General features: G+C 48.7%; 1 pseudogene; it reads right to left on the bottom strand.

Moving 5' to 3' along the window:
• Window positions 1-577: 577 nt before the first annotated feature.
• On the bottom strand, window positions 578-26,882 carry LOC141088168 (NADP-dependent alcohol dehydrogenase-like; annotated as a pseudogene).
• Window positions 26,883-27,656: the final 774 nt, after the last annotated feature.

Raw genomic sequence — 27,656 nt, 5'->3', positions numbered from 1 at the left:
TTCCTGTCCCATTTTGCAGAGCGTTGCAGGACACCACTCTTAAAGCCAGATCAGTGCAAACAGGTGGTTGGTTAAATGGCAGATAATGCTTACAGTATTTCCCAGCACTACCTGTCTTCCACACGGTCCAGTCTCACTAGCCAGGAGTCTGGACCACAGAATCCTCACCCTGATCCTCTTTCCTCCCACCATGGCGAGTCCCAGGAGCAGTAACGGCGTTAGGGGCAGGCAGACCAGGCAGCTGCCTAGGTTCCCCGCTAACCCAGGGGCCCCCCGGGTAGCGGCACATCACACATCCGCTATGGGGCCCGTGAGGCGGGGGGGCCCACCTGCCGCTAGTGGCGACTCCCCCCACCGCCGCCACATTGAACTATACCGGTGTCTGCATTAGTATAGAAGTTGAACCAAAGCAAATGCCGAAATTCTTAAGTGGATTCTATCACTGTGAACAAAAAAATCATACACCAATCAGATAGGAGAATGTATGCATATAAGATATGATTAATCAGAAGCTGTAAAGTGCATTTCTACAAGGACAGCTCCATGGTCTACTTCCATATTTTCACTTGCAGTATGATTAGAATATCACAATACTCCGAGCTCCTGCCCCACTGCTAAGCAGTTCAAATGCTTCATTGATTTTTTCCAGGGCTAGCTTCTTGCTTACTAAATGTTCCAGATTGTTCCTTTTGTTCATATAATCTGTAACCAGTTTTGGGATATCAGAACCCTTGTAGCCTCCAAATATAGATCCTTTCAAGGTACGCCCTGTGACAAGCAAACCTGGATGCAAACAAAGTGTGTCCTTGGGAGATGCCACACCCAACACAACAGCAACACCATTTCCACAGTAAGTACACTGGAGAGCAGTCAGCATGGATTCAGTGCGTCCTGCACATTCAATGGCAAAATCCACTCCTCTGTTAGTTAGCTCCGTAATGACCTCATGGATGGGTTTATCATAATCCTTTGGGTTTAGGCACTCAGTGGCTCCCAGTTGTAGGGCTTTTGGATACTTATCCTTATGTGAACCTACGCCAATGATTCGTGTAGCGCTTGCATCCTTGCATCCTACAATTGCTGAACAACCAACTCCTCCCAAGCCAAAAACAGCACAACTAGAGCGCTTGGTCACCTTAGCAGTGTTGACAGCTGCACCATATCCAGTAGCAAATCCACAGCCTATAAGACAAACTTCAACAAGGGCACGGGCATCTGGGTCGCCCTCCAAGGGCTGTGGGGTACTCGGTACCGGGCCAGTGTAAGTGGGATAAGTCACAGCAGCTGTGACCCGGTCCGTGGCCCTGGGCGCCCAAATCAATGGTGGTTTGTAATATAGTTTATGTGATAGTTTGTGACGCCACCTGTGGTGTTTGGCAAGCAAGATGGTAAGCCAACGCTTCGTGCAGATCCTCTGGGGCTGATGGTGTGTTGCAGCATAGATGGTGTAGCTCCCCACAGGTGAAGCTGTAACCCCAGGACAGTGTATAGGCGTAGGCGGTGTGCGGAATGTTGGTAGCCAGATGTAGCGGTGCTGACGGTGTTGGCGCACAAATGAATGGAAGACACCAGGACTTGCAGTTCCAAAGCTTTACTCACAGTTCATGGTACACACTGGTGCCTGACTCCGGGGTAGAGACTCAATCAACCTCCCGGGCTAGTCAGGATTATCCTCTCCAACACTCCGCCAACATGTACCTTTCCTGAACGACTCCTCTATTGCGCCTTTTAGTGTGAAGAGCTCGAGCACCGTGGTACTCTGAAGTTCCTCCTGTCAGATGTTCCTAACAACTCTACTCGTATGGCAGACAGCTGTAGCCTCTCTTGGGGACTCCCTTCTCCGGAGTCCTGGCTCTCTATTCAGTTGCTGTTGTGCCCCAAGTCTTAGATGGGAGTAGTGCATTTACAGCCAACTACTCCACCAGTGTCTGCTGCAGAATCATAAGTGTCCATACAACCTCGGGGACCGGTCCCTGGCCTTGCGCTGAGAACCTATAGGCAGGGTTCCTCTTCCAACCCACAACTCCTCTCTGTTCTCCTACTCCTTCGTTCCGCACTGTTTCTTCTCTCTCTTATGGAAGCTTAGGTTGCAGTTCTACGTCTTTCTCCTTCTGTTCCTTTTCCGTGCCAGATGGCTCAGGTCACTGAGGCAGCTGCAGCACTCCTTCCTCCATCCCTTCTTCCAGGGATCCCCACTCCTCCCGAGTGGCTCCCTTCCTTCCTTTCTGACCCTCTGTCAGACTGAACCTCCAGACTGATCTGTAATTCTAAACCTTCCCAACCTTTTATATATCTCAACTCCACCCACCTCCCAGCACATCTCGTGTTACGAAGCAAGGACCCATGAAAGGTGCGCTGCTACCCTCTAAGCATGGAGCCGCAATGTGGTCCTGCTGAACTATCCTGTGTGTGGGGTGCAGGTGTTGGAGTGTGGAAAGGAGTTCCCTACTTACCTAGGTGGTGGGGCACTACACCTTAGGAGAAGGTGCAGTACCTCTGTGGCGACTGAGCCTCAGGGGCGCCACACATCCACTTTGGCAACGCAAATGTCAGACACCACTGTGTATTCAGTAAATGTACTTGTGCATGCGTAATGATTAGTGTTGAGCTATACCACCCGATACTGAAAAATATCGTATCGGAATGGATCGGCCGATCTAAAAAAAAGTATCGGGTATCGCAGATTCCGATCCTGGAAGTCCCATTCAAGTCAATGGAACAGAAATATCGGAATTAAAAAAAACCCTTTCTTTCCCTGTAGGTTAATTCTACATGAAGAAAAACAACTAATAATAATGTAGAATGTATTATGGGAGGTGTAGGAGACATTAAAGCCATAGAGGTTTAGCCCAATCAAATGGAATAGCAGGATTTTTTTTTTTTTTAAAGACGTTCGTAGTTACAAAGATATTGACTATGTTAAAGTCTTTAATTTTTTGTCAGATATGTATGTTTCACTACTTCCATGCTCTTTACCTTCTTTTTTACTTCTCCCACACTTTCTCCTTCATGATCCTCAGCAGCAGCATCTTTTTCATCAACTTCTTCTTCTTTTTCTTCTTTTTTTTCTTCTTTTTCTTTTTTTTTTTTACATTCTTCATATTCTTCTTATTCAACTATTATTCTTCTTCATATTCTACTTCTTCATCTTCTTCCTATTCTTCTTCATCATATTCTTATTTGTGTCAGGCATTCCTGTAGTTGTTATCTATAAAAGTTTGAAGATTACACCTTCCGTTCAGCCTGTCACAAAAGATTTACAACAGGATTTGTCCGCGTTCAGTTTGTCCTGCAGCAGCAGGCCTTTTCCAGGGGCACCACGAGGAGGAACGGACACACCCCTGTTGTGAGTTCATTTTCCCCTTCACCGTCGCTGTCTGATGAACTCCCTCTTCTGGTGAAGGAAGGTAGTGAGGCTGATTACCAAACACCTGATCTGGTAGATGATGACTGGGTAACAGGAAATTCTGACTGGATATAAGGCAGCCGACGCCCTTCTGAGTCGCTGGTGATTTCTCTGCTGGATTCTTGGAGACCAGTCTGATTCCTGCTTCCCAAAGATAAATTTTTGCTCTGCTATTGAACTTATTAGTTTTGTTTTGTTTACCTTGTTTTTTGGAGTTCAGCCATCCCCGGTCGGGGGTGTGCTGAGTTCCATTTTTGTCTCTTGGCTCTGTCTTCAGAATTTACCTGAGTGCTGATATAGCGACTTCAGGGCCTGTTTTTCCTATCAGACGGTTGGGACATTTTTTGGTAGGGTTTTTTACGGATTGCAGACAGCAGCTTTTCTATCCTGTCCTTTTTAGTTAGCTTGGGCCCCATCGTTTGCTCAACCTATCTTTCTATCTGTGTTAGTGTTTTCATCTTGCTTCACCGTCATTATTTGTTGGGGCTGCCTATTGCTTTGGGGTCTGCTCTGGGGCAGTTTAGATTTCCCCTTTCTTTCTTTAGGCCTATTTAGTTCTCTGGCTGTGATCGAGGGGTCTAGGGCATCGTAGGAACCCCCCACGGCTACTGTTAGTTGTTGTGGATAGGATCAGGGGTCTGCAATCTGATAGCTACCAACCTCTCCGGTTTTTCTGGACTTAGCTTGTTTTTTGTTTTTTCCTCCTTCGGTGACTCATTCATAACAGAATTACCAGCCATACCGCAGATCCTAGGGTACTCAATAGCAGGAAAGAATTGTAAAAAAAAAAGAAAGTTTGTCAGAATGTTTTTTTTTTTTTTGTGTATATTTCTTCCTCTATGTCTCTGAGGCCGTAGGGGGAATTTTTTTTTTTCTTTCTCAATGGAGATGAAGCAATTGTCTGATCGTGTGGAGCAGCTCACTGCTGAAGTGCGGAGAATTTCCGCCTATCTTGCTCATTCACATGCTGCTGAACCAAAGAACCCTACTCCTGATGTGTTTTTGGGGATCGGTCTAAATTTTTGAATTTTAAGAATAATTGTAAATTATTTTTTGCCTTGAAGCCTAACTCGTCGGGGAGCTCCGCGCAGCAGGTTAAAATTGTCATCTCTTTGCTGCGCGGCGATCCCCAGGATTTCTTTGAAACCTGATGATCCTATTCTTACTAATGTGGACGCATTTTTTCAAGCCTTGGGGTTGTTGTATGATGAACCTAATGCTATTGATCAGGCTGAAAAGGCCCTGTTGGCATTGAGCCAGGGTCGGGATTCTGCAGAGTTGTACTGTCAAAAATTCCAAAAGTGGGCGGTCCTTACTACCTGGAATGATGGTGCCTTGGCAGCTCTCTTTCGGAAGCATTTGTCAGAAACCGTAAAAGATACTATGGTGGTCTCTTGGCTCTGTCTTCAGAATTTACCTGAATGCTGATATAGCGACTTCAGGGCCTGTTTTTCCTATCAGACGGTTGGGACATTTTTTGGTAGTGTTTTTGGTAGGGATTTTTACGGATTGCAGACAGCAGCTTTTCTATCCTGTCCTTTTTAGTTAGCTTGGGCCCCATCGTTTGCTCAACCTATCTTTCTATCTGTGTTAGTGTTTTCATCTTGGTTCACCGTCATTATTTGTTGGGGGCTGCCTATTGCTTTGGGGTCTGCTCTGGGGCAGTTTAGATTTCACCTTTCTTTCTTTAGGCCTATTTTGTTCTCCGGCTGTGATCGAGGGGTCTAGGGCATCGTAGGAACCCCCCACGGCTACTGTTAGTTGTTGTGGATAGGATCAGGGGTCTGCAATCCAATAGCTACCAACCTCTCCAGTTTTTCTGGACTTAGCTTGTATTTTTGTTTTTTCCTCCTTCGGTGACTCTTTCATAACACACCCCCATACACTGCTTAGTCTTCTTCTGCTTATAAATTTGATAATATCCCTTGCTCAGATTTTTAGTCTTATGCTTAATGTTCTTCTGCTTTTGTTTTTTATGCTTCTTGGTCTTCTGTCTCTTGTTGTTCTGCATCTTGGTGGTTGTCTTCCTGTTCTTTGTCCTCTTGGTCATCTTCTTCAGGGTCATCTTTTAGGTATTCTTCTGTGTGGTCTTCAGGGTATTTGTCTTCAGGGTCATTTTCATGGAGATCCAGAGTGAGAATCAAAAACCATTTCCACAAGCTTGAACTTGGAAAAGTAGCAGAAGTTACAAGAAGGCTGAGGAACTGTCGAGAACCAGCTGACGGTACTGGAACCCGGAGTGGCAGCAGAATGAACAAGAGCCAATGGCGCAACCGTGGACCAGCTGACTGTGCTGGAACACAGTTACTATGCAGGAGGTACCTGTGCTCCAAAGCACTACCAAGGACCAGCAGACGTTGCTGGAACTCGGATACCAAGAAGGAGGCACCTAGGCCAAAGGCACTGCCGAAAACCAGCTGACGGTGCTGGAACCCGGATGGGTAGCAGAAGCTACAATACTCAATGGAACTACCGAGAACCAGCTGACGGTGCTGGAACCCGGAGGGGCAGCAGAAGGAACAAGAGCCAATGGGACAACCGTGGAACAGCTGACGGTGCTGGAACACCGTTACTAAGCAGGAGGTACCTGTGCTCCAAAGCACTACCAAGGACCAGCAGACGTTGCTGGAACTCGGATACCGACAAGGAGGCACTTAGGCCAAAGGCTCTGCCGGGAACCAGCTGACGTTGCTGGAACCCGGATGGGTAGCAGAAGGTACCCATGATTAACAAAGTTTTGCATCCGCGAGCAGGCCGCAGTTACCGAAACCCACAGTCCTACAGGGGGTGCTTAGTCTTCTTCTGCTAATAAATTTGATAATATCCTTTGCTCAGATTTTTAGTCTTATGCTTAATGTTCTTCTGCTTTTGTTTTTTATGCTTCTTGGTCTTCTGTCTCTTGTTGTTCTGCATCTTGGTGGTTGTCTTCCAGTTCTTTGTCCTCTTGGTCATCTTCTTCAGGGTCATCTTTTAGGTATTCTTCTGTGTGGTCTTCAGGGTATTCGTCTTCAGGGTCATTTTCATGGAGATCCAGAGTGAGAATCAAAAACCATTTCCACAAGCTTGAACTTGGAAAAGTAGCAGAAGTTACAAGAAGGCTGAGGAACTGTCGAGAACCAGCTGACGGTACTGGAACCCGGAGTGGCAGCAGAATGAACAAGAGCCAATGGCACAACCGTGGACCAGCTGACTGTGCTGGAACACAGTTACTAAGCAGGAGGTACCTATGCTCCAAAGCACTACCAAGGACCAGCAGACGTTGCTGGAACTCAGATACCAAGAAGGAGGCACCTAGGCCAAAGGCACTGCCGAAAACCAGCTGACGGTGCTGGAACCAGGATGGGTAGCAGAAGGAACAAGAGCCAATGGGACAACCGTGGAACAGCTGACGGTGCTGGAACACCGTTACTAAGCAGAAGGTACCTGTGCTCCAAAGCACTACCAAGGACCAGCAGACGTTGCTGGAACTCGGATACCGACAAGGAGGCACCTAGGCCAAAGGCTCTGCCGGGAACCAGCTGACGTTGCTGGAACCCGGATGGGTAGCAGAAGGTACCCATGATTAACAAAGTTTTGCATCCGCGAGCAGGCCGCAGTTACCGAAACCCACAGTCCTACAGGGGGTGCTTGTCCTATTGGCACTATGGAACCAGCCTTTTTTACCAGAACCCGCAGCCCAAATAGGAAGCACCGAAACTGCAGGCACCATAGACTCGGCTAACCCTACCGCAACACGACAGGACAACGTATCGGTGGCAAAGTGACGTTGACACTACCCGGAAACAGCAGGCGTGCTGTAACAAGGCTGGGCAGGAGGGAGTACCCGTGCCAAAGACACTGCCGAGAACCAGCTGACAGTGCTGGAACCCGGATGGGTAGCAGAAGCTACAATACTCAATGGAACTACCGAGAACCAGCTGACGGTGCTGGAACCAGGAGGGGCAGCAGAAGGAACAAGAGCCAATGGCCCAACCGTGGACCAGCTGACGGTGCTGGAACACGGTTTCTAAGCAGGAGTTACATGTGCTAAAACGCACTACCAAGAACCAGCAGACGTTGCTGGAACTCGGATACCGACAAGGAGGCAACAATGCCAAAGGCTCTGCCGGGAACCAGCAGACGGTGCTGAAACCCGGATTGGTAGCAGAAGGTACCCATGATCAACAAAGTTGCAAGGCCGCGAGCAGGACGCAGTTTCCGAAACCCACAGTCCAACAGGGGGTGCTTGTCCTATTGGCACTACAGAACCAGCCTTTATTACCAGAACCCGCAGCCCACATAGAAAGCACCAAAACTGCAGGCATCATGGACTTGACAAACCCGACCGCAACACGACAGGACAATGTATCGGTTGCAAAGTTACGTTGACACTACCCGGAAACAGCAGGCATGCTGGAACCAGGCTGGGAAGGAGGGAGTACCCGTGCCAAAGACACTGCCGAGAACCAGCTGACGGTGCTGGAACCTGGATGGGTAGCAGAAGCTACAAGAGTCAATGGAACTACCGAGAACCAGCTGACGGTGCTGGAACCCAGAGGGGCAGCAGAAGGAAGAAGAGCCAATGGCACAACCGTGGACCAGCTGACGGTGCTGGAACACGGTTTCTAAGCTGGAGTTACCTGTGCTGAAAAGCACTACCAAGAACCAGCAGACGTTGCTGGAACTCGGATACCGACAAGGAGGCAACAATGCCAAAGGCTCTGCCGGGAACCAGCAGACGGTGCTGGAACCAGGATGGGTAGCAGAAGGTACCCATGATCAACAAAGTTGCAAGGCCGCGAGCAGGACGCAGTTTCCGAAACCCACAGTCCAACAGGGGGTGCTTGTCCTATTGGCACTACAGAACCAGCCTTTATTACCAGAACCCGCAGCCCACATAGAAAGCACCAAAACTGCAGGCACCATAGACTCGGCAAACCCGACCGCAACACGACAGGACAACGTATCGGTGGCAAAGTTACATTGACACTACCCGGAAACAGGCGTGCTGGAACCAGGCTGGGCAGGAGGGAGTACCCGTGCCAAAGACACTGCCGAGAACCAGCTGACGGTGCTGGAACCCGGATGGGTAGCAGAAGCTACAAGAGTCAATGGAACTACCGAGAACCAGCTGACGGTGCTGGAACTCAGAGGGGCAGCAGAAGGAACAAGAGCCAATGGCACAACCGTGGACCAGCTGACGGTGCTGGAACACGGTTTCTAAGCAGGAGGTACCTGTGCTAAAAAGCACTACCAAGGACCAGCAGACGTTGCTGGAACTCGGATACCAAGAAGGAGGCACCTAGGCCAAAGGCTCTGCCGGGAACCAGCTGACGGTGCTGGAACCAGGCTGAGCAGGAGGGAATACCCGTGCCAAAGACACTTCTGAGCTGCAACTGGCGATGTTGGAGCCCAGGGGTCAATCATGCAGCAGGCTGAGGCCTACTTCGAGCTAGTTTTATATTGGTTGTACACAACTACTGATTTTAACCGGGCTCCACTTGGGCCTCTGGTTCTACTGTCTCTAGTATTTCCCCTGGCCTACAACCCCGCCAGTCGCCGCTCTGAAGTGGCGTGTTCACAATCCACACTTGTTCCTGTGTGACTGGGGCTCAGTCACGTCAGTTGATCCACTGATGTGTGTCCGGCAAGGTCTCCTGCTCTGTCCACATTCCGACTACTAGTAATGGGAATGGGGACAGAGCGGCAGACATTGCCGGACACACATCAGTGAATCAACTGACGTGCCTGAGCCACAGTAGCACAGGAACAAGTGTGGATTGTGCACACGCCACTTCAGAGCAGCGACTGGCGGGGTTGGAGGCCAGGGGAAATACTAGAGACAGTAGAGCCAGAGGCCTAAGTGGAGCACGGTGGAAAATCAGTAGTAGTGTGATTTTGGAGGCAGCAGGAGACTTTGCCATCCACATAGCAGGGGAACAGCAGGCGTTACTGAACCCCACAGACACAGGAGCGAGTGTTTGAATCTGTGCGGACAGCACTTCCAAGCTACAACTGGCTGTGTTGTAGCCCAGGATCAATGCTCCGAGCAGGCTGAGGCCTACTTGGAGTGAGGAGAAAATGCGTTGCAGTGTGAGTTTGGAGGCAGCAGGAGACATTGCCATTCACACAGCAGGGGAACAGCTGGCATTACTGAACCCCACTAACACAGGAGCTAGTGTGTTTTGCTCTGTGAAGACGGCACTTCTGAACACCAACTGGCGTTGTATGAGCACAGGATGAGGCATGGAGCAGGCTGAGGTCTGATGTTGTTGGCATGTGGATGGAGCAGGAGACTTTGCCGTCTACACAGCAGGGGAACAGCTGGCATTACTGAACCCCACTAACACAGGAGCTAGTGTGTTTTGCTCTGTGAAAACGGCACTTCTGAACACCAACTGGCGTTGTTGGAGCACAGGATGAGGCATGGAGCAGGCTGAGGTCTGATGTTGTTGGCATGTGGATGGAGCAGGAGACTTTGCCGTCTACACAGCAGGGGAACAGCTGGCATTACTGAATCCCACTAACACAGGAGCTAGTGTGTTTTGTTCTGTGAAGACGGCACTTCTGAACACCAACTGGCGTTGTTGGAGCCCAGGATGAAGCATGGAGCAGGCTGAGGCCAACTTGCAGCACGTTTTATAGAGGTTGTAGACTACTACTGATTGTAACCGTGCTCCACTTAGGCCTCAGGCTCCACTGTCTCTAGTATTTCCCCTGGCCTCCAACCCCACCAGTGACAGCTCTGAAGTGGCGTCAGCACAATCCACACTTGTTCCTGTGTTACTTGGGCTCAGTCCTGTCAGTTGATCCCCTGATGTGTGTCCGGCAAGGTCTCCTGCTCTGTCCTCATTCATACTACTAGTAATTGGAATGTGGACAGACCAGGAGACCTTGCCGGACACACATCAGGGGATCAACTGACGTGACTGAGCCCCAGTAACTCAGGAAGAAGTGTGGATTGTGCAGACGCTACTTCAGAGCAGCAACTGGCGGGGTTGGAGGCCAGGGGAAATACTAGAGACAGTGGAGCCAGAGGCCTAAGTGAAGCACGGTTAAAAATCAGTAGTAGTTTGAATGTGGATGGAGCAGGAGACTTTGCAGTCCACACAGCAGGGGAGCAGCTGGCATTACTGAACCCCAATAACACAGGAGCTAGTGTTTTTCTCTGTGCAGACGACACATCTGAGCGACAACTGGCTGTGTTGAAGCCCAGGGATTATAGTTCAGGTGGTAGAAACATGAACACAACAGGAGACCTGGATACAGTTGCCAACCAATTATTTAGTCGGGAAGAGGACTGGCAAATTCTGGGGAGATCCAGGCCTTGTTCATTTTCAGAAAAGTAAGCCGGTCAACGTTATCGGAAGAAAGTCGCGTGCGACGGTCTGTTAGTACACCACCTGCGGCACTAAAGACGCGTTCCGATAATACACTGGCAGCAGGGCAAGCCAGCACCTCCAATGCATACTGGCTAAGCTCTGGCCATGTATCCAGCTTAGAGACCCAAAACTTGAAGGGGGAAGAGCCATCTGGGAGTACACTCACAGGGCAAGACATGTAGTCTGTCACCATCTGATGGAAACGTTGCCTCCTGCTGACTGGAGCCGTCAGTGATGGTGTAGACAATTGAGGCGGACGCACAAAACTTTGCCACATTTGGGCCATAGTGGTCTTGCCTTGTGCTGAGGCGCTGCCTCTGCTCCCTCTTTGTGCCGAGTTTCCTCCACTGGCTCGACGCACAGAGGTGCTTTGTAAAGCACTAGCACCACTGCTGTCGGGTTGAATGGAAAACATGATGGACTGCACCAGTGTGTCTTGGTACTCCCGCAGTTTACACTCCCGGTTCAACGTTGGTGTGAGGGTTTGCAAGTTGTCCCGGTAGCGAGGATCTAGGAGGGTGTACACCCAATAATCAGCCGTATAGAGAATGTGGGCGATGCGACGGTCGTTTCTCAGGCACTGCAGCATGAAGTCAACCATGTGCTGAAGACTCCCAACTGCCAAAGAACCGCTGTCCCCTGCTTGAGGCGTGATCTCTGCCTGCTCTGCATCACCCCACCCTCGCTGTACATACTGACTAGAGCTTTGTGTACCTCCCTCCTCTGGAGAGATGTCTTCCTCCTCCATCGACTCCTCCTCATCCGCCTCACAAAGTGTCCCCTGCCTAGGCCTTTGTGAGGAAGCACGTAGCGCAGACTGTCCAGTAGCAGATGGCATTTGGGACTCCTCATCCTCCACCTCTTCCAAAACCTCATCCCTTAGTGCTTGCAGTGTTTTTTGAAGCAGACAGATAAGGGGGACAGTCATGCTGACTAGTGCATCATCTGCACTCGCCATCCGCGTGGAATCATCGAAGGCACGCAAAACGAGGCAGATGTCCTTCATAGAGGCCCAGTCAGTGGTGCTGAAGTGTGACCGGCGCACAGTGCGACTTGTTTGCGCCTGATGCAGCTGGTACTCCATGACTGCTGCCTGCTGCTCACACAACCGCTCCAACATATGTAACGTAGAATTCCACCTGGTGGGTAAGTCACATATGATGCGATGTTCCGGAAGGCGTAATCCGCGCTGCAGAGCAGCAAGGCGCGACCTTGCCGTGCTGGAACGCTGCAAGTGAGCGCACTCTATGCGGACCTTGTGCAGCAGTGCATCAAGATCCAGATAGTCGCTCAGAAAGCTCTGCACGACCAAGTTGAGCACATGTGCCAGACATGGGATGTGAGTGAGGTTGCAAAGGCCAAGAGCTGCCACCAGATTTCGGCCATTGTCACACACTACCAAGCCCGGCTGGAGATTCGCTGGCAGAAACCACACGTCGCTCTCCTGCTTGATGGCATTCCAGAGCTCCTGCGCTGTGTGGCTTCGATTCCCCAAAGAAATTAATTTCAGTACGGCCTGTTGACGTTTGGCCACGGCTGTGCTCATATCGGTCATAACAGGCTCCTGCTGCGCTGTTTCAGAGGAACTTGAGTAGGAGGAGGAGTCAATGTGTACAGACTGGATTCCTGCAATCCGTGGAGTTGGCAGAACACGTACAGCGCCACTCTCCAGATCTGTACCCGGCTCAGCAACATTGACCCAATGGGCAGTGAGGGAAAGGTATCGTGTCCCTGTCCATGGTTACTGGTCCACGCATCGGTGGTCAGGTGGACCTTGCTACTGACGGCGTTTAGTAGCGCATGTTTTATGTTTGCCTCCACATGTTTCTGCAGGGCAGGGACGGCTCGCCTGCTGAAATAAAAGCGGCTGGGCACGGTGTATTGTGAGACCGCCAATGCCATGAAGTCCCGGAAGGTGTCAGTCTCCACCAGCCTGAATGACAGCATTTCAAGTGCCAGTAGTTTGGCAATGCCAGCATTCAGAGCCTGTGCTCGGGGATGGTTTGCCGAGTATGGTCACCTTTCTCCCATGCCTGTGCTACCGATGGCTGTCGAGTGGCCTGGGAGTGTGAGGATGACTTGGAATGTGGTGCTGTGGGTGGAATGTCACAGGGTCTCCGGACAACAGTGCCAGAGGTTCTTCCTTGGCGATCCTGTGAGGAAGCCGAACCAGCTGTGTGTGAGCTGGAGGAAGAGGCCCCAACACGAGCTGAAGAGGTGGTAGGTGGTGCTGTACGTTGGCCTACGTCTTCAGTGTGTCTGTGTAACTCCACCTCGTGCTTGGTCCGCACATGTTTCCACATATTAGTGGTATTGAAGTTGCTGACATTTTTCCCTCTTTTGACTCTCTGATGACACAGCTTGCATTTGACAAAGCAAATGTCATCTGCAACTGTGTCAAAAAAGGACCACGCACTGCAAGTCTTGGGAGCGCCCGTTTTGCCTTTTGAAAGTGGAATGCTCCTAACGTGTGCCGAAGTGGAGGCTACAGGCAACCAAGTCTGCCCCTCTCCCTCTCCCTCCGGTTTTGGCCGTTCGGGGAATCTCTTCCTCAGAGTTGCTCCCACCACCTTCCTGTTCCTCACGCCATGATGGGTCAAGGACCTCATCATCTACACTCCCCTCTTCAAACACCTGCTTCTCCTGGGTTGTCTCGCCAGCACCGTACGCAACAGAAAGTGGCAACTGTGTCTCGTCATCATCTGATGCGTACTGAGGTGTGCTGACCATAGGCACTGGCCCACCCGCCTCTTCAGATTCAGAGGGACAAAGAAGTTGCGCATCACTGCATACTCCCTCTTCTTCACAATCTGGAATGCTGCTTGGCTGGCCCCCTCTTTCCAAACCAACAGATTCCAAGAACAGAAGTAGAGACTGTGATGGCTCCTGTCCAGTGCTCTCTGACTGCCTGGGCACTTTGGCAGGTGGTGAAGAGACAGATGGTTGCTCTTCGGTGCTCTGGCCCTGAGAGGATGTGGAAGTAATTGAAGTCGATGCGTTAGCTGGCATCCATCCCACAACGGCTTCAATTTGTTCCTCCCGCAGCAGTGGGGTACGGTGAGGTCCTACAAAGCTGCGCATAAAGGACTGTTGCCTGCTAAAACTGGGGGATGCTGACTCACTGGTGCCAACAGCAGGCACAGACTCCCCACGTCCTCTCCCTGCAGAATCCCCACGTCCTCTCCCTGCAGAATCCCCACGTCCTCTCCCTGCAGAATCCCCACGTCCTCTCCCTGCAGAATCCCCACGTCCTCTCCCTGCTGAAACTCCACGCCCACGTGCCTTACTCCCTGCCTTCTTCATCTTGCTAGACTGAGAAAGATAGGCAGAAAAGTACAAAGGGGGGCCTTAGTGTGCTTATTCCTGAACAGCTGGTTACAGGTATAAGAAACACTAATTTTATGAAGTGTGTGTATCGACTACACTTTAATGGGAGCTAATGTGGCCTACACAACTTTCAAATGTAGTGTTTGGTGAACTTTGCTGGGTTTTTTTGGGGGAAAAAAAACTAAAATGATGTGATCAAAGATTTGAAAGTGAGAGTATCACCAACTTTCTGGAGCTATTACAATGCAGGCAGGTAACCTACAATGCAAAAGATGAGGCTCCAAAAAATTTGGGTAATACTAATCTGGCTGCAGCTGAAGGGCACAAGCCAGAAAAAAGGCTCCTCTACTCTTATATAGTGTTTGCAACCAACCAATGTAGATGGATATGGATGGACGCACACTAATAGGAGAAGAAAAAATGAGCTGCAATTAAAGAAAAATATGTGCGAGGCAGTGACGCACGCTGAGCAGCCTACAACCAGACGTAGCTGCCGGACACACTACTCAGCGTGAGCTGCACTCACACACAGTCAGAGACCTCTCAGACAGCCGTGAACAATGCAGCTAAGTGGGCACTAGCACTGACAGGCTGCAGAAAGGCTCCTCTGTGTACTCCTAGAGTGTTTGCAACCACCATATATGGATACGGATGGATGCACACTAATAGGAGAAAAAATGAGCTGCAATAAAATAAAAATGTGTGAGGCAGTGACACGCTGAGCAGCCTACAACCAGACGTAGCTGCAGGACACACTACTCAGCGTGACCTGCACTCACACACAGTCAGAGACCTCTCAGACAGCCGTGAATAGTGCAGCTAAGTGGGCACTAGCACTGAAAGGCTGCAGAAAGGCTCCGCTGTGTACTCCTAGAGTGTTTGCAACCACCATATATGGATACGGATGGATGCACACTAATAGGAGAAAAAATGAGCTGCAATAAAAGAAAAATGTGTGAGGCAGTGACACGCTGAGCGGCCTACAACCAGACGTAGCTGCAGGACACACTACTCAGCGTGAGCTGCACTCACACACAGTCAGAGACCTCTCAGACAGCCGTGAACAGTGCAGCTAAGTGGGCACTAGCACTGAAAGGCTGCAGAAAGGCTCCGCTGTCTACTACTAGTGTTTGCAACCAACGTATATTGATACGGATGGAAGCACACTAGATAGAATTTTTTAAAAATAAGCAGCTCAAAAAGAAAAATATGTATGAGGCAGCAGTGAGGCACGCTGGGCGGCCTACAACCAGACGTGGCTGCAGGACCCACTCCACAGCATGAGCTGCACTCACACAGCCCTTGCAGACAGCTGTGAACACTGCTGCTAGGGAAAAGAAAGCTACAGTCGTGGTTTATGTAGCCTGGGTAAAGCACGATATTGTTTTGAGAATCGCTATTTCTAACTGTCCCTCACAGTCTTCAACAGCAGCCTGTCCCTAACTGAATTCACAGCCGAGTGACCAGAAATGGCGGCGGCTTTTATAGTGCATCATGACATCATTTCAGCAGCCAATCACAGCCATGCCAATAGTTTACATGCCTAACAGGATGTGCCCACACTTCTGAGGATTCCCATTCGCTGAATCAAAGCGAGCGGGCTGATAGCATTATGGGAACTTCCCATTCCGTTATCCGATACGAAAAAAGTATCGGAAGTCAGTATCGGAATTCCGATACAGCTAATATCGGCCGATACCCGATACTTGCGGTATCGGAAAGCTCAACACTAGTAATGATAAATCGCTTTCCCTTTACAGGTAAATCTGCTTGTACCATCATCCATCAGTCCTGATTGAGCTCCAAATGCAAACTCTAATTTTTTGCAGATGTTACTGTGTGGGCCATCGCAAGCTCTGCACGATTTCTTTTGACTTCATGAGCAAACAAGCAACACCATTTCCACAGTAAGTACACTGGAGAGCAGTCAGCATGGTTTCAGTGCGTCCTGCACATTCAACGGCAAAATCCACTCCTCCATTAGTTAGCTCAGTAATGACCTCATGAATGGGTTTATCGTAAACCTTTGGGTTTAGGCACTCAGTGGCTCCCAGTTGTAAGGCTTTTGGATACTTATCCTTATGTGAACCTACTCCAATGATTCGTGTAGCGCTTGCATCCTTGCATCCTACAATTGCTGAAAAACCAACTCCTCCCAAGCCAAAAACAGCACAACTAGAGCGCTTGGTCCCCTTAGCAGTGTTGACAGCTGCACCATATCAGTAGAAAATCCACAGCCTATAAGACAAACTTCAACAAGGGCACGGGCATCCACTTTGGCAACGTAAATGTCAGACACCACAGTGTATTCAGTGAATGTACTTGTGCATGCGTAATGATAAATCGCTTTGCCTTTACAGGTAAATCTGCTTGCACCATCATCCATCAGTCCTGATTGAGCTCCAAATGCAAACTCTAATTTTTTGCAGATGTTACTGTGTTGGCCATCGCAAGCTCTGCACGATTTATTCTGACTTCATGAGCCTTTGGAGGAGCTACTTCAATATCTTCAATGCTGAGGGGCTTGCATGGTTCCCAGGCAATAGCGGCCTTGCATTTAATAGCCTTTCCTGCGGTGCTCATGGTGGTTCCGGTTCAAAGCAATGATGGAGGAGAGAGCGTCAGCTGATGCCTCCTCTCCCATCATTCCCCTCTGCCTCTGACACTGCGGGTGTGTGATGACGTCATCGCGCACTCACTGTGTGCCAGGCAGTGCAGCCATTGAGACAGGAGCCCCCTGAGGAAGCGACGAAATATCAAGCGAAACGTGCGTTGGGGAACGTGGTCACAGCACGGGCAGTCATTATGGGTAATTAACCTCTTCATTCTTTACTTAGTCATGTAGCAGTCTTTGCATACGTAATGTATACATAAATATATTTATTGTTGATACTGTGGTAATTGCAGGTACGCAGGATGCAGTGACGAGTCGCGAGACAATTTGGTGCTTTCTATAATAACTTTTATAAGACTAGAGGGAACTTTCCTCAGTCACGGCTTGATCACCAAAAGCGGTAATGGAGCGCCGACACCAGGGCCTAGCGGGGTACTCGGTATCGGGCCCGTTGATCTCAATGGGAGTGTCACGGAAGCTGTGACCCGGTCCGTGGCCCTGGAGCTCCATGGCAAAAAAGGGGGTGAATGAACAATGAAATAAAGTTTATGAATAGTTTGTGACGCCACCTGTGGTGTTCGGCAAGTGAGGTGTTAGACCGACGCTGCATGCAGATCCTCTGGGACTGGTGGTGGGTTGCAGCCAAGATGGTGAAGCTCCCCACAGGTGGAGCCGTAGTCCCAGGGCAGTGTAGATGTAGCAATGGAGGAGAGGCACAGGCGGTGTAGAGGCCGTTGCCCAGATGTAGCTTTGCAGGGTGTAGTGATGCTGGAATAAGTGGAGGACACCAGGGCATGTAGTTCCAAAGCTTTACTCACAGTCTGCAGTTCACACAGATGCCTGCCTCCGTGCTGTGTCCTCCGGGTCCTGGGCTCAGTCAACCTCCAGGCAAGATAGGATGCTCCCTTCGAACACTCCGCCAACATGTACCTTTCTGAATGTCTCCTCTATAGCGCCTTTTACTGAAGTACTCCTAGTACTGAGTTACACTGGAGTGCCTCCTGACAGATGTTCCCAAGAACTCTACTTGTACAGCAGACAGCTGTAGCCTGCTTCGGGGACGCCTTACTCCTGAGTCCCAGCTCACTATCCAAGTTGCTGTTGTGCCCCCAAGTCTTAGATGGGAGTAGCTCACTACTCCACCGGTGTCTGCTGCAGAGCCTTCAGTATCCATACAACCTCGGGGACCGGGCCCCGGCCTTGCGTTTAGAACTTCTAGGCAGGGTTCTCCTCTAACCAACGTCCTCTCTGTTCCATTTTTCTCCTTCATTCTGTACTAATCCCTCTCTCTCATAGAAGGTCAGGTTTCAGTCCAATGTCTTTCTCCTTCTTTCCTTTCCTGTGCCAGCTGGCTCAGATCACTGAGGCAGCTGCAGCACTCCTTCCTCCATCCCTCTTACAGGAATCCTCACTCCTCTCCGAGTGACTCTCTCTCTCTCTCGCTGACTGACTGACTAACTAACTCTTCCTGCTCTTTATGTAGTCTAAACTCCACCCGCCTCCCAGAACGTTTCGTGTTCCAAGCAGGGAACCACCAAAGGTGCTCTGCTACCCTCTAAGCAAGGAGCCGCAATGTGGCTTTCCTGAACTACCATGTTGTGTGGGATGCGAGTGTTGCAGCGTGGTCAGGAGTTCTCACCTTACCTGGATGGTGGGGCACCACACCTCAGGAGGAGGTGCAGTACCTCTGTGGCGACTGAAGCCTCAGGGGTGCCACAGTAACACGGGTTGCCCTCGCAGGGGCTCTAAAACAAGCAAACACAAACGGGTAGAACACGACTACTTCCGGCAATAGCCGGTCACTATAGGGCCGCGGTATGGCTGACTACGGAACGGTAAATATATAGTCAACTTAGCCGTCCAGGCGTCCCTCGCCATTCGGGATGGTGGTCTTTCGGCGTAGTAGTCGCTGGGCCCAGTTGCTGAGGCGTTGGCGTAGTCTTCGCACGCTCCAGCACTCTGATGACACTGGAGCCCCACAGGCCCCGGCTGAGTCCTTGGACGGATGGGCCGCAGTTCCCAGACTGGGGCAAGTGGCAGCGATGTAGGGTGGCGAATCACAGACCACCCGCGCAGCTAACGGCTGCGACGGGGAGTCCACGGCCAGCAGAGGCTCGGCCCCTGCTGTGAACCGGTGCGGGACAGTGGTGGCCGGCGGCGGCACTGTACTTGCCGCGAACACTGGTGAGAGCAGGGCGACTGCGGGTGGCGGGGAACAGGTCGCTGCCGCGGGGTGGAGCGAGATGGCAGCGGCCGCGGGCGACCGCGGGTAGGCTGCAGCCGCGGGCTGGAGCGGGGCAGCAAATCTCGGATGATCGCCCTGCCACCGTCCCTCTGGAGTCCTCAGTCGGCATCTTCCCTGGCACTGGTAGGTCGCTCTATCTTGCAGTCGCTCCCACAGTCTCCTGCTGCCTCTGTCACAGTCTGCTCACTCATCGTCCCGGGGATTCCCCGCCTCCTTTATATTGTTCCCTCCTCCAGCCCATCTGTCTGTCACAACAGCCTGTCCTCGAACTCTGTGCCCCGGGGACAGTTTCCCCCGAAACCCAGATGACGGCTCCCTTGGTTCCGGTCCGGACACTCGACGGGGGCCATTCCTCCCACACTACCATGGTGATGTTTATGATTTAGGGGCACTTGTTCAGCATACCATTGCACTGCATGGTTGGCTATATGAGCCTCCTGATACTGAGTGAATCAGCTGCCTGATGTTTACATTAACTCTTTCTATTACTATTGGTTTGACATAGGTTATTTTTTGCTCTGTCCTGCTATTATGTTCTGCTCATAGTCTGTGGCCATCAGTCTTGTGGATCATGTGTATTCATACATACTAATTGACATATGATATATTTTATTGTACATTTTACTATTTATGTAATTGATGAACTTCTGTATTAATAAATACTTATTTTTCGTTGTATATGGTAAACTCATTTTTTTCTCTGTATTTTCTGATATGTATCTGAGTTTATATACATGAAATTTTCTTGACTTTGTGCTGGTACTTTTTATGTTTATGTAGGAGCCAGACGGGAGCAGTGCATGGCACGAGGAGAGGTGAAAATTGTGGAGTTTTTTAATATATCAGTGAGTTCTGGACTGTGGGGCCATTCTCGGGGGGTGGGGGATGTGGACTGTGTTATATATTATGTGGGCTGTGTTATATTCTATGTGGCTGTGTTATATACTATGTGGACTGTGTTATTTACTATGTGGGCTGTGTTATATACTATGTGGCTGTGTTATATACTATGTGGCTGTGTTATATACTATGTGGATGTGTTATATACCATGTGGCTGTGTTATATTCTATGTGGGCTGTGTTATATTCTATGTGGGCTGTGTTATATTCTATGTGGCTGTGTTATATACTATGTGGCTGTGTTATATACTATTTGGCTGTGTTATATACTATGTGGACTGTGTTATTTACTATGTGGGCTGTGTTATATACTATGTGGCTGTGTTATATACTATGTGGCTGTGTTATATACTATGTGGCTGTGTTATATACTATGTGGATGTGTTATATACCATGTGGCTGTGTTATATTCTATGTGGGCTGTGTTATATTCTATGTGGGCTGTGTTATATTCTATGTGGCTGTGTTATATACTATGTGGCTGTGTTATATACTATTTGGCTGTGTTATATACTATGTGGACTGTGTTATTTACTATGTGGACTGTGTTATATATTATGTGGCCTGTGTTATATACTATGTGGGCTGTGTTATATACTATGTGGCTGTGTTATATACCATGTGGCTGTGTTATATTCTATGTGGCTGTGTTATATACTTTGTGGCTGTGTTATATACTATGTGGCTGTGTTATATACTATTTGGCTGTGTTATATACTATGTGGACTATGTTATTTACTATGTGGACTGTGTTATATATTATGTGGCCTGTGTTATATACTATGTGGGCTGTGTTATATACTATGTGGCTGTGTTATATACCATGTGGCTGTGTTATATACCATGTGGCTGTGTTATATTCTATGTGGCTGTGTTATATACTTTGTGGCTGTGTTATATACTATGTGGCTGTGTTATATACTATGTGGCTGTGTTATATACTATGTGGGCTGTGTTATATACTATGTGAGCTGTGTTATATACTATGTGGCTATGTTATATACTATGTGGGCTGTGTTACATATTATGTGGACTGTGTTATATACTATGTGGGCTGTGTTATATACTATGTGGACTGTGTTACATACTATGTGGACTGTGTTATATACTATGTGGACTGTGTTATATACTATGTGGGCTGTGTTATATACTATGTGGCCTGTGTTATATACTATGTGGGCTGTGTTACATACTATGTGGACTGTGTTATATACTATGTGGACTTTGTTATATACTATGTGGGCTGTGTTATATACTATGTGGCCTGTGTTATATACTATGTGGCCTGTGTTACATACTATGTGGGCTGTGTTATATACTATGTGGCCTGTGTTATATACTATGTGGTCTGTGTTATATACTATGTGGACTGTGTTATATACTATGTTGGCTGTGTTATATACTATGTGGCCTGTGTTATATACTATGTGGCCTGTGTTATATACTATGTGGCTGTGTTATACACTATACTATGTGGCTGTGTTTTATACTATGTGGGCTGTGTTTTATACTATGTGGCTGTGTTGTATACTATGTGGCCTGTGTTATATATTATGTGGGCTGTATTATATTCTATGTGGGCTGTGTTATATTCTATGTGGCTGTGTTATATACTAAGTGGGCTGTGTTATATACTATGTGGACTGTGTTATATACTATGTGGACTGTGTTATATACTATGTGGCTGTGTTATATACTATGTGGACTGTGTTATATGGGATTTGGATGTTTCGCCCCCCGCAGTTCGCCCCCAGCAGTTCGCCCCCGCACATTTCGCCCCCAGCATTTTGCCCCCAGGGTGTTTCGACCCCGCACATTTCACCCCTGCACATTTCGCCCCATACCCAAGGAGCTGCAGCTGTGACAGGTAAGTATGTCAGTTTTTTTGTGTTCTAGGGTGATAATACTCCTTTAAGGCCAGCCAGATGAGACACTGGGTGAGCTGCTGAAAAGGCAGCCACAGGAATCCCCAGCAATTGGGGTCCTGTATATTTTACCCTCAGGTATGTTCAGCCCTAGATGTTTTGTTCCCTGCATGTTGACCCCAAAAGCTGAGGGTGAAACATCAGGGGTCAACATGCTAGGGGCGAAACATCAGATGGCGACCCATCCAGGGACAAAATGCTGTAGGTGAAACATCCGGGGGCGAAACATCCAGGGGCGAAACGCTGGGGGCGAAATGTGCGGTGGCGAAACATCCTGGGGGCCAAATGCTGGGGGCAAAATGTACCTGGGGCGAACTGCTGGAGGCAAATTGCTGGGGGCGAAGCTTCCTATAACCGCTCTTAATAGGGTGCATTTCCTGGAGTTGGACAATGCATTATTCTGCACATTGCTTCCTTCTAGAATTCCTGCCCATGATAAGGAGATTAAAGATTTTCTCTATTTCCTATTTTCAGTAACAAAACAAAGGTTCAGGAAGAAGATGAGCTGATAGAAATAATAAGTGATGACCCAGGTAAGTACAATAATGTGGGTCTATAAAAAAAAAAGCAAATGAACTGCATATTTTTTTTTACTGCTTAAAGGGTAGGAGAACTTATTTTTTGGATAGAGGAAAAAACGATTGTACCGTGATGGAAAAAGCGGACACATTGACCAAAAATGGATGAAAATTTTCTCTTTGCATGCAAAAACAACCCCAAAACATCTGAATGAGGCCTAAAGGTACTGTCACACTTAGCGATGTACCAGCGATCCCGACCAGCGATATGACGCGGTCAGGATCGCTGGTGCATCGCTAAGTGGTCGCTAGTGAGCTGCCACACTGGCAGATCTCACCAGCGACATCGCTGGGGACGGGGGTCGCTACTTACCTGTCACACCAGGCGATCCTGCATCCTCCCGCCCGGCTCCACGCGTCGCTCGTCATCACAACAGGAAGCTGACGACGAGAAGCGGTCCTGAACGTTCTCGCGCGATCAGTGATAACCAGGGGGGAAGCGGGTTGTAGGTAAGTATCACACACAGCGATATCGCTAGCAATATCGCTATAACGTCACAAGTTATAGCGATATTGCTAGCGATATCGCTTAGTGTGACAGTACCTTTACTAATTTTGAGTTGGCCTCCTCCATTACACCCAAAGAAATAATTACATTATCTTCTCCTGTTTTTCACAAACAGAGCGTCCCTTCAATATCAGAAAAGAGGAAATAGTGGACTGGGTAAGGTCAGTGGAAGGCTGAAAGAGACGAAGAAAGAATACAATCAAGATTTATAGACAACCTTATTATTATTATTATTATTATTATTATACAATTTATAGCGCCATTTATCCATGGCGCTTTACATGTGAAAAGGGGCAAATATAGACAAGTACAATAAACATGAGCAGTACAAGACACACGTAAGTACAAAAGGAGAGAGGACCCTGCCCGCAAGGGCTCACAGTCTACAGGGTTGGGTGAGGATACACTAGGAGAGGGTAGAGCTGGTTGTGCGGCGGATCAGTAGACTGTGGGTCACTGCAGGTTATAGGTTTGTCGGAAGAGCTGGGTCTTCAGGTTCTTTTTGAAGGTCTCCATGGTAGGCGAGAGTCTGATGTGTAGGGGGAGGGAATTCCAGAGAATCGGGGAAGCACAGGAGAAGTCTTGTATGCGGTTGTGGGAAGAAGAGATAAGAGGGAGAGTAGAGAAGGAGATCTTGAGAGGATCGAAGGTTGCATGCTGGTAGGTACCGGGAGACCATGTCACAGATGTAAGGAGGAGACAGGCTGTGGGTGGCTTTGTATATCATAGTTAGGGTTTTGAACTGGAGCCTCTGCACAATAGGAAGCCAATGAAGGGCTTGGCATAGGGGAGAGGCTGGGGAATAACGGGGAGACAGGTGGATTAGTCGTGCAGCAGAATGTAGGATGGATTGGAGTGGTGCCAGAGTGCTAGAGGGGAGGCCAGAGAGTAGGAGGTTGCAGTAGTCAAGGCCGGAGATGATAAGGGCATGCACTAGTGTTTTTGCGGTGTCATGGTCAAGGAATGCACGGATCCGGGAAATATTTTTGAGATTGCGACAGCAGGAGGTTAGGGTTTGGATAAGTGGCTTGAAAGCGAGGGCAGAGTCGAGGATCACCCCGAGGCACCGAGCATGCGGGACTGGGGAAAGTGAGCAACCATTGACATTGATGAATAAGTCTGGTGGAGGGGTAGAGTGAGATGGGGGAAAGATTATGAATTCTGTTTTGTCCATGTTCAGTTTTAGAAAGCGAGCAGAGAAGAAAGCTGAAATAGCGGACAGACATTGTGGGATTTTGGTCAGTAAGGAGGTGAGGTCAGGTCCAGATAGGTAGATCTGCGTGTCATCGGCATAGAGATGATACTGCAAGCTGTGGAATTCTATGAGCTGTCCCAGGCCAAAGTTGTAGATGGAGAAGAGTAGGGGTCCTAGAACTGAGCCTTGAGGAACACTGACAGAGAATGGGAAAGGTGAGGAGGTGGTGTGGGAGAGGGAGACACAGAATGATCAGTCTGTTAGATATGATGAGATCCAGGATAGGGCCAAGCCTGTGATGCCCAGAGATGAGAGAATCTGGAGCAGGAGGGAATGGTCCACAGTGTCGAAGGCAGAAGACAGGTCCAGGAGAAGAAGGACTGAGTATTGTCGCTTGCTCTTGGCGGTTAGTAGGTCGTTGGTGACTTTAGTTATGGCAGTTTCAGTTGAGTGGTGCAGTCGGAAGCCTGATTGTAAGCGGTCAAAGAGGGAGCAGGAGGAGAGGTGGGAGGACAGTTCAAGATGGACAACATCAACAATATCATCATTACCACCAGTGAGCTCATCACTACCATCATCATCATTACCACCAGTGAGATCATCACTACCATCATCATCAATACCACCAGTGAGATCATCACTACCATCATCATCAATACCACCAGTGAACGGTTTTGTCAGCAGATCGTCAGTATTCTCACAAATAAATCTAAAGAGAATAGAACATCAGAAAGTTTCCTGAATGCAAAAAACTTTCTTAAAAATAAAAGCAGAAAATGTGATAGTTTCACATTTATACCTGTACTTACTGTGACAAATATTGTCTGTGTAATCATATTATAATATTTATTGCCCCCAATTTTTTTTAACTCTCAACTTTTTTTGTTATTTCAGTCTTTGACATATACCCTTCACTTTTCTAATGTTGGGATATGGGTATTTTTTCCTTAAAATTCATGTATTTGGGGCTAAAAATCATTTTTTCAACTAGGTTTTATTAATGAACTTTACACCAAATGAGATGTCCCTTTTCAGAGATTCCTTGACGAGGTGGGTTGGGTTGATCTTTGAGGGATGCGTCCGCCATGCAGGGTCGGTTTTAGACAAAGTGGGGCCCTTGGCAAAAGCTTAAAGTGGGTCTGCAAATGCTCACATATCGCTCCATCACTCAGAAACATTTCTGTTGTATTTACTTGCGCTGAGTTCAGGCCGCTAAACGAGCCCGATCGACAATATTGAAGTCATTCAACGCTTGTTTCCTGGAATTTTTAGGGTATCTGCACACGTTCAGTAATTGGCAGCGATTTGTATGCAGCGCATGTCCGCTACGTCCATAGTGTTGCCAGCTATTGAATGCAGGTGATTCTGAATGTGTCCATTGAACTGTGCGGAATTAAACCATCAAATACATTGTACGGGTGAGATTTATCTTACGGAGGCTTGTGTCTCTGCAAGATAAATAGACATGCTGCAAACTGGAGAGACACGCCACATGTCCATCTCTGGGTGATCCGTGGGCATCGGTGCACGCACAGTAGGCATGGGATTTCTTGAAATCCCATCCGCTATGCTGTAACATCTGGATGCTGCACAGGTACGCAGCATCCAACCCACATCATTTACTGACCGTATGCACCTACCCTTACTCTGGCTGAGGGAGAATGATTGGTGCAGATAGTCCTTGATACTGTATAATGCAGGTCCCATATAGTACATATAGTAAAATGCGCTCCCATGGTCCTTGATAGAGTATACTGCAACCCCCCTCAGAGTATAAAGCAGCCCCTCAGAGTATAATGCGGCCCCCCACAAACACACACACACATAGTGCAGCCCTCACATACAGTATAATGCAGAACCCACACCCACAGTATTATGCAGCCCCTTCAGAGAATAATGCAGCTCCCTCAGAGTATAATGCAGCCCTTTCAGATTATAATACAGCCCCCCCACACACACAGTATAATGTAGACCCCCAGAGTATAAAGCAGCCCCCTCAGAGTATAATGCAGCCCCACACACAGTATAATTCATCCCCCCACAAACACACACAAAGTATAGTGCAGCCCCCACACACAGTATAATGCAGCCCCCCACACAGTATAATGCAGCCCCCACACACAGTTTAATGCAGCCCCCACACATACAAAGTATAGTGCAGTCCCCCAAACACACAGTATAGTGCAGTCCCCCCACACACACAGAATAGTGCAGACACACAAAAAAACAGTATAGTGCATTCTCCCCACACACAGTATAATGCAGACAACACAGTATAGTGCAGTCCCCCACACACAGTATAGTACAGCAGACAAACACACACCAAAGTATAGTGCAGTCCCCCCATACACATTATAGTGCAGCAGACATACACAACACAGTATAGTGCAGCCCCCTACACACAGTATAGTGCAGACAACACAGTATAGTGCAGTCAACCCCACACACAGTATTGTACAGCAGATATACACACTCCAAAGTATAGTGCAGTCCCTCCATACACACTATAGTGCAGCAGACATACACAACACAGTATAGTGGAGGCCCCCCCACACACAGTATAGTGCAGACAACACACTATAGTGCAGTCCCCCCACACACAGTATAGTACAGCAGACACACACACACACACCAAAGTATAGTGCAGTCCCCCCATACACACTATAGTTCAGCAGACATACACAACACAGTATAGTGCAGTCCCCCCATACACACTATAGTTCAGCAGACATACACAACACAGTATAGTGCAGTCCCCCCATACACAGAATAGTACAGCAGACACACACACACAGTACTTACCTGCTGCTCTCGCTTCTGCATACTGCAGAGCTTCTCAGCTTCAAATCAGCTCCCCTGTTGGTACATGCTGAGTCAGAGGCGAGTGATGGGAGAGGGAGCATCACATGATGCTCTCTCCTTCATTACTACTTTCAACTGTATCGGCATCTATAATTTGATATGATTATTAACAGGTTGGCTTAAGATTATTTCAAGGTTTTCTATGGGTCTGATCACTTTGATAATGGCTACAGTAACGAGGCGTACGGAGCGGAGTCGCATGTGTACGAGGTGTACGGAGCGGAGCCACGTATGTATGAGGTGGATGGAGCGGAGCCGTGAGTGTACGAGGTGTATTAAGTTTGAAAGGAATGGCGCCCGCCAGCTCAAATTTTTTTTATGTGCGGCACATTTACTCTGCCGAGTTTGAGACCTCTGCTGTAAAGTGTCAGATCACTGATCTGACACTTTGCAGTGCACTGTGTAAGATCAGCGATCTGACATGTACTGCAGGAGGCTTTCTGAACGCCTAATCTCAGCAGGCACTGAGAAATCCACCTCCCTGCAGGACCCCGAAGGCCCCCGCGGCCATCTTGGATCCGGGGGCCTGCACTGTTCCCTGCGTGATTCTTCCCTATGCCCATGTTTGATCGCAGTGTGCCAGGGGTTAATGTGCCGGGGGCAGTCCGTGACCGCCTCTGGCACATAGTGCCGGGTGTCAGCTGTGATAATCAGCTGAGACCCTGCCACTATCAGCGGCGCTCCCCCCGTGAGCGCTGCTGATCACTATGACGTACTATCCCGTCCATGGGAATT

Source organism: Dendrobates tinctorius, unplaced genomic scaffold (genome assembly GCF_039654945.1).
Source record: "Dendrobates tinctorius isolate UK_male_01 unplaced genomic scaffold, ASM3965494v1 ptg000038l, whole genome shotgun sequence".
In the NCBI taxonomy this organism is placed as follows: Eukaryota; Metazoa; Chordata; class Amphibia; order Anura; family Dendrobatidae; genus Dendrobates; species Dendrobates tinctorius.
The sequence above is the reverse complement of the archived record's forward strand: the minus strand, read 5'-3'. Positions and strand labels throughout refer to the sequence as shown.